Genomic DNA, 7696 nt, shown 5'->3' on the forward strand with positions numbered 1-7696 from the left:
TTACACTCCACATTCCCTTTGGTCCCATATAGGGCAGGCCAGAGGGGACAGATCACAGTGATACTCGACAGAGTACCACATTTACTCTCCACAATCCCTTTGGTCCCGGATAGGGCAGGCCAGAGGGGACGGATCACAGTAATACTCGACAGAGTACCACATTTACTCTCCACAATCCCTTTGGTCCCGGATGTGGCAGGCCAGATGGGACGGTTCACAGTGATACTGGTCAGAGTACCACATTTACTCTCCACCATTCCTTTGGTCCCGGATAGGGCAGGCCAGAGGGGACGGATCACAGTGATACTGGACAGAGTACGACATTTACTCTCCACCATTCCTTTGGTCCCGGATAGGGCAGGCCAGAGGGGACGGATCACAGTGATACTGGATAGAGTACGACATTTGCTCTCCACCATTCCTTTGGTCCCGGATATGGCAGGCCAGAGGGGACCGATCACAGTGATGCTGGACAGAGTACGACATTTGCTCTCCGCCATTCCTTTGGTCCCGGATAGGGCAGGCCAGTGGGGACGGTTCACTGTGATACTCGACAGAGTACGACATTTGCTCTCCGCCACTCATTTGGTCCCGGATAGGGCAGGCCAGAGCGGACGGATCACTGTGATACTCAATAGAGTACCACATTTACTCTCGTCAATACCTTTGGTCCCAGATAGGTCAGGCCAGAGGGGACAGATCACAGTGATACTCAACAAAGTACCACATTTATGCTCCACAATCCCTTTGGTCTCGGACAGGGCAGGCCAGAGGGGACAGATCAATGTAATACTCGTCAGAGTACCACATTTACTCTCCACAATCCCTTTGGTTCCGGATAGGGCAGGCCAGAGGGGACGGATCACAGTAATACTCGACAGAGTACCACATTTACTCTCCACAATCCCTTTGGTCCCGGATAGGGCAGGCCAGATGGGACGGTTCACAGTGATACTGGTCAGAGTACCACATTTACTGTCCACAATCCCTTTGGCCCCGGATAGGGCAGGCCAGAGGGGACAGATCAATGTAATACTCGACCGAGTACCACATTTACTCTCCACAATCCCTTTGGTCCCTGATAGGGCAGGCCAGAGGGGACGAATGACAGTCATACTCGACAGAGTACCGAATTTACACTCCATATTCCCTTTGGTCCCAGATAGGGCAGGCCAGAGGGGACGAATCACAGTGATACTCGACAGAGTACAACATTTATGCTCCACCATCCATCTGGTCCTGGATAGGGCAGGCCTGAGCAGACGGATCATTGTGATACTCTATAGAGTACCACATTTACTCTCGACAATACCTTTGGTCCCAGATAGTTCAGGCCAGAGGGGACGTTTCACTGTGATACTCGACAGAGTACGACATTTACTCTCCAGTATTCCTTTGGTCCCGGATAGGGAAGGCCAGAGGTGACAGATCACAGTGATACTCAACAGAGTACAACATTTATGCTCCACCATCCATCTGGTACCGGACAGGGCAGGCCAGAGGGGACGGATCACAGTGATACTGGACAGAGTACGACATTTAGTCTCCACCATTCCTTTGGTCCCGGATAGGGCAGGCCAGAGGGGACGGATCACAGTGATACTGGACAGAGTACGACATTTACTCTCCACCATTCCTTTGGTCCCGGATAGGGCAGGCCAGAGGGGACGGATCACAGTGATACTGGACAGAGTACGACATTTGCTCTCCACCATTCGTTTGGTCCCGGATAGGGCAGGCCAGAGGGGACCGATCACAGTGATACTGGACAGAGTACGACATTTGCTCTCCGCCATTCCTTTGGTCCCGGATAGGGCAGGCCAGTGGGGACGGTTCACTGTGATACTCGACAGAGTACGACATTTGCTCTCCGCCATTCCTTTGGTCCCGGATAGGGCAGGCCAGAGCGGACGGATCACTGTGATACTCAATAGAGTACCACATTTACTCTCGACAATACCTTTGGTCCCAGATAGGTCAGGCCAGAGGGGACAGATCACAGTGATACTCAACAAAGTACCACATTTATGCTCCACAATCCCTTTGGTCTCGGACAGGGCAGGCCAGAGGGGACAGATCAATGTAATACTCGACAGAGTACCACATTTACTCTCCACAATCCCTTTGGTTCCGGATAGGGCTGGCCAGAGGGGACGGATCACAGTAATACTCGACAGAGTACCACATTTACTCTCCACAATCCCTTTGGTCCCTGATAGGGCAGGCCAGAGGGGACGAATGACAGTCATACTCGACAGAGTACCGAATTTACACTCCATATTCCCTTTGGTCCCAGATAGGGCAGGCCAGAGGGGACGAATCACAGTGATACTCGACAGAGTACAACATTTATGCTCCACCATCCATTTGGTCCTGGATAGGGCAGGCCAGAGCAGACGGATCACTGTGATACTCAATAGAGTACCACATTTACTCTCGACAATACCTTTGGTCCCAGATAGGTCAGGCCAGAGGGGACGTTTCACTGTGATACTCGACAGAGTACGACATTTACTCTCCACTATTCCTTTGGTCCCGGATAGGGCAGGCCAGAGGTGACAGATCACAGTGATACTCAACTGAGTACCACATTTACTCTCCACAATCCGTTTGCTCCCTGATAGGGCAGGCCAGATGGGACGGAACACAGTGATACTCGACAGAGTACCACATTTACTCTCGACAATACCTTTGGTCCCGGACAGGGCAGGCCAGAGGGGACAGATCACTGTAATACTCGACAGAGTACCACATTTACTCTCAACAATCCCTTTGGTCCCGGACAGGGCAGGCCAGAGGGGACGGATCACAGTGATACGACAGAGTACCACTTTTACTCTCCACAATCCCTTTGGTCCCGGACAGGGCAGGCCAGAGGGGACGGATCACAGTGATACTGGACAGAGTACGTCATTTACTCTCCACCATTCCTTTGGTCCCGGATAGGGCAGGCCAGAGGGGACGGATCACAGTGATACTGGACAGAGTACGACATTTGCTCTCCCCCATTCCTTTGGTCCCGGATAGGGCAGGCCAGTGCGGATGGTTCACTGTGATACTCGACAGAGTACGACATTTACTCTCCACAATCCCTTTGGTCCCGGATAGGGCAGGCCAGAGGGGACGGAACACAGTGACACTGGTCAGAGTACCACATTTACTGTCCACAATCCCTTTGGTCCCGGACAGGGCAGGCCAGAGGGGACAGATCAATGTAATACTCGGCAGAGTACCACCTTTACTCTCCACAATATCTTTGGTCCCAGATAGGGCAGGCCAGAGGGGACAGATCACAATGATACTCAACAGAGTACCACATTTATGCTCCACTATCCCTTTTGTCCCGGACAGGGCAGGCCAGAGGGGACAGATCACTGTAATACTCGACAGAGTACCACCTTTACTCTCCACAATCCCTTTGGTCCCGGACAGGGCAGGCCAGAGGGGACGGATCACAGTGATACTGGACAGAGTACGACATTTGCTCTCCACCATTCCTTTGGTCCCGGATAGGGCAGGCCAGAGGGGACGGTTCACTGTGATACTCGACAGAGTACGACATTTACTCTCCACAATCCCTTTGGTCCCGGATAGGGCAGGCCAGAGGGGACGGATCACAGTGATACTGGTCAGAGAACCACATTTACTGTCCACAATCACTTTGGCCCCGGATAGGGCAGGCCAGAGCGGACGGATCACTGTGATACTCAACAGAGTACCACATTTACTCTCGACAATACCTTTGGTCCCAGATAGGTCAGGCCAGAGGGGACAGATCACAGTGATACTCAACAAAGTACCACATTTATGCTCCACAATCACTTTGGTCTCGGACAGGGCAGGCCAGACGGGACAGATCACTGTAATACTCGACAGAGTACCACATTTACTCTCGACAATCCCTTTGGTCCCGGACAGGGCAGGCCAGAGAGGACGGTTCACAGTGATACTGGACAGAGTACCACATTTACTCTCCACAATCCCTTTGGTCCCATATAGGGCAGGCCAGAGGGGACAGATCACAGTGATACTCGACAGAGTACCACATTTACTCTCCACAATCCCTTTGGTCCCGGATAGGGCAGGCCAGAGGGGACGGATCACAGTAATACTCGACAGAGAACCACATTTACTCTCCACAATCCCTTTGGTCCCGGATAGGGCAGGCCAGAGGGGACGGTTCACAGTGATACTGGTCAGAGTTCCACATTTACTGTCCACAATCCCTTTGGCCCCGGATAGGGCAGGTCAGAGTGGACGGATCACTTTGTTACTCGACAGAGTACCACATTTACTCTCCACAATCCCTTTGGTCCCTGATAGGGCTGGCCAGAGGGGACGAATGACAGTCATACTCGACAGAGTACCGAATTTACACTCCATATTCCCTTTGGTCCCAGATAGGGCAGGCCAGAGGGGACGAATCAGAGTGATACTCGACAGAGTACAACATTTATGCTCCACCATCCATCTGGTCCTGGATAGGGCAGGCCAGATGGGACGGAACACAGTGATACTCGAAAGAGTACCACATTTACTCTCGACAATACCTTTGGTCCCAGATAGGGCAGGCCAGAGGGGACAGATCACAATGATACTCAACAGAGTACCACATTTACTCTCCACAATCCCTTTGGTCCCGGACAGGGCAGGCCAGAGGGGACAGATCACTGTAATACTCGACAGAGTACCACATTTACTCTCCACAATCCCTTTGGTCCCGGACAGGGCAGGCCAGAGGGGACGGATCACAGTGATACTGGACAGAGTACGACATTTACTCTCCACCATTCCTTTGGTCCCGGATAGGGCAGGCCAGAGGGGACGGATCACAGTGATACTGGACAGAGTACGACATTTACTCTCCACAATCCCTTTGGTCCCGAATAGGGCAGGCCAGAGGGGACGGAACACAGTGATACTGGTCAGAGTACCACATTTACTGTCCACAATCACTTTGGCCCCGGATAGGGCAGGCCAGAGCGGACGGATCACTGTGATACTCAATAGAGTACCACATTTACTCTCGACAATACCTTTGGTCCCAGATAGGTCAGGCCAGAGGGGACAGATCACAGTGATACTCAACAAAGTACCACATTTATGGTCCACAATCCCTTTGGTCTCGGACAGGGCAGGCCAGAGGGGACAGATCAATGTAATACTCGACAGAGTACCACATTTACTCTCCAGTATTCCTTTGGTCCCGGATAGGGCAGGCCAGAGGGGACGGATCACAGTAATACTCGACAGAGTACCACATTTACTCTCCACAATCCCTTTGGTCCCGGATAGGGCAGGCCAGAGGGGACGGTTCACAGTGATACTGGTCAGTGTACCACATTTACTGTCCACAATCCCTTTGGCCCCGGATAGGGCAGGTCAGAGGGGACGGATCACTTTGTTACTCGACAGAGTACCAGATTTACTCTCCACAATCCCTTTGGTCCCTGATAGGACAGGCCAGAGGGGACGAATGACAGTCATACTCGACAGAGTACCGAATTTACACTCCATATTCCCTTTGGTCCCAGATAGGGCAGGCCAGAGGGGACGAATCACAGTGATACTCGACAGAGTACAACATTTTCTCTCCACAATCCCTTTGGTCCCGGATAGGACATGCCAGAGGGGACGGATCACAGTGATACTCGACAGAGTACCACATTTAGTCTCGACAATACCTTTGGTCCCAGATAGGTCAGGCCAGAGGGGACGTTTCACTGTGATACTCGACAGAGTACGACATTTACTCTCCACTATTCCTTTGGTCCCGGATAGGGCAGGCCAGATGGGACGGAACACAGTGATACTCGAAAGAGTACCACATTTGCTCTCCACAATCCCTTTGGTCCCAGATAGGGCAGGCCAGAGGGGACAGATCACAGTGATACTCAACAGAGTACATCATTTACTCTCCACAATCCCTTTGGTCCCGGATAGGGCAGGCCAGAGGGGACAGATCACTGTAATACTCGACGGAGTACCACATCTACTCTCCACAATCCCTTTGGTCCCGGACTGGGCAGGCCAGAGAGGACGGATCACAGTGATACTGGACAGAGTACGACATTTACTCTCCACCATTCCTTTGGTCCCGGATAGGGCAGGCCAGTGGGGACGGATCACAGTGATACTGGACAGAGTACGACATTTGCTCTCCACCATTCCTTTGGTCCCGGATAGGGCAGGCCAGTGGGGATGGTTCACTGTGATACTCGACAGAGTACGACATTTACTCTCCACAATCCCTTTGGTCCCGGATAGGGCAGGCCAGAGGGGACGGAACACAGTGATACTGGTCAGAGTACCACATTTACTGTCCACAATCACTTTGGCCCCGGATAGGGCAGGCCAGAGCGGACGGATCACTGTGATATTCAATAGAGTACCACATTTACTCTCGACAATACCTTTGGTCCCAGATAGGTCAGGCCAGAGGGGACAGATCACAGTGATACTCAACAAAGTACCACATTTATGCTCCACAATCCCTTTGGTCTCTGACAGGGCAGGCCAGAGGGGACAGATCAATGTAATACTCGACAGAGTACCACATTTACTCTCCACAATCCCTTTGGTCCCGGATAGGGCAGGCCAGAGGGGACGGATCACAGTAATACTCGACAGAGTACCACATTTACTCTCCACAATCCCTTTGGTCCCGGATAGGGCAGGCCAGAGGGGACGGTTCACAGTGATACTGGTCAGAGTACCACATTTACTGTCCACAATCCCTTTGGCCCCGGATAGGGCAGGTCAGAGGGGACGGATCACTTTGTTACTCGACAGAGTACCACATTTACTCTCCACAATCCCTTTGGTCCCTGATAGGGCAGGCCAGAGGGGACGAATGACAGTCATACTCGACAGAGTACCGAATTTACACTCCATATTCCCTTTGGTCCCAGATAGGGCAGGCCAGAGGGGACGAATCACAGTGATACTCGACAGAGTACAACATTTATGCTCCACCATCCATTTGGTCCTGGATAGGGCAGGCCAGAGCAGACGGATCACAGTGATACTCGACAGAGTACCACATTTACTCTCGACAATACCTTTGGTCCCAGATAGGTCAGGCCAGAGGGGACGTTTCACTGTGATACTCGACAGAGTACGACATTTACTCTCCACTATTCCTTTAGTCCCGGATAGGGCAGGCAGGAGGTGACAGATCACAGTGATACTCAACAGAGTACCACATTTACTCTCCACAATCCCTTTGGTCCCGGATAGGGCAGGCCAGAGGGGACGGATCACAGTGATACTGGACAGAGTACCACATTTACTCTCCACAATCCCTTTGGTCCCTGATAGGGCAGGCCAGATGGGACGGAACACAGTGATACTCGAAAGAGTACCACATTTACTCTCGACAATACCTTTGGTCCCAGATAGTGCAGGCCAGAGGGGACAGATCACTGTAATACTCGACAGAGTACCACATTTACTCTCCACAATCCCTTTGGTCCCGGACAGGGCAGGCCAGAGGGGACGGATCACAGTGATACTGGACAGAGTACGACATTTACTCTCCACCATTCCTTTGGTCCCGGATAGGGCAGGCCAGAGGGGACGGATCACAGTGATACTGGACAGAGTACGACATTTGCTCTCCACCATTCCTTTAGACCCGGATATGGCAGGCCAGAGGGGACGGTTCACTGTGATACTCAATAGAGTACCACATTTA

The sequence above is a fragment of the Hemitrygon akajei genome, unplaced genomic scaffold (assembly GCF_048418815.1).
Source record: "Hemitrygon akajei unplaced genomic scaffold, sHemAka1.3 Scf000034, whole genome shotgun sequence".
Classification (NCBI taxonomy): domain Eukaryota; kingdom Metazoa; phylum Chordata; class Chondrichthyes; order Myliobatiformes; family Dasyatidae; genus Hemitrygon; species Hemitrygon akajei.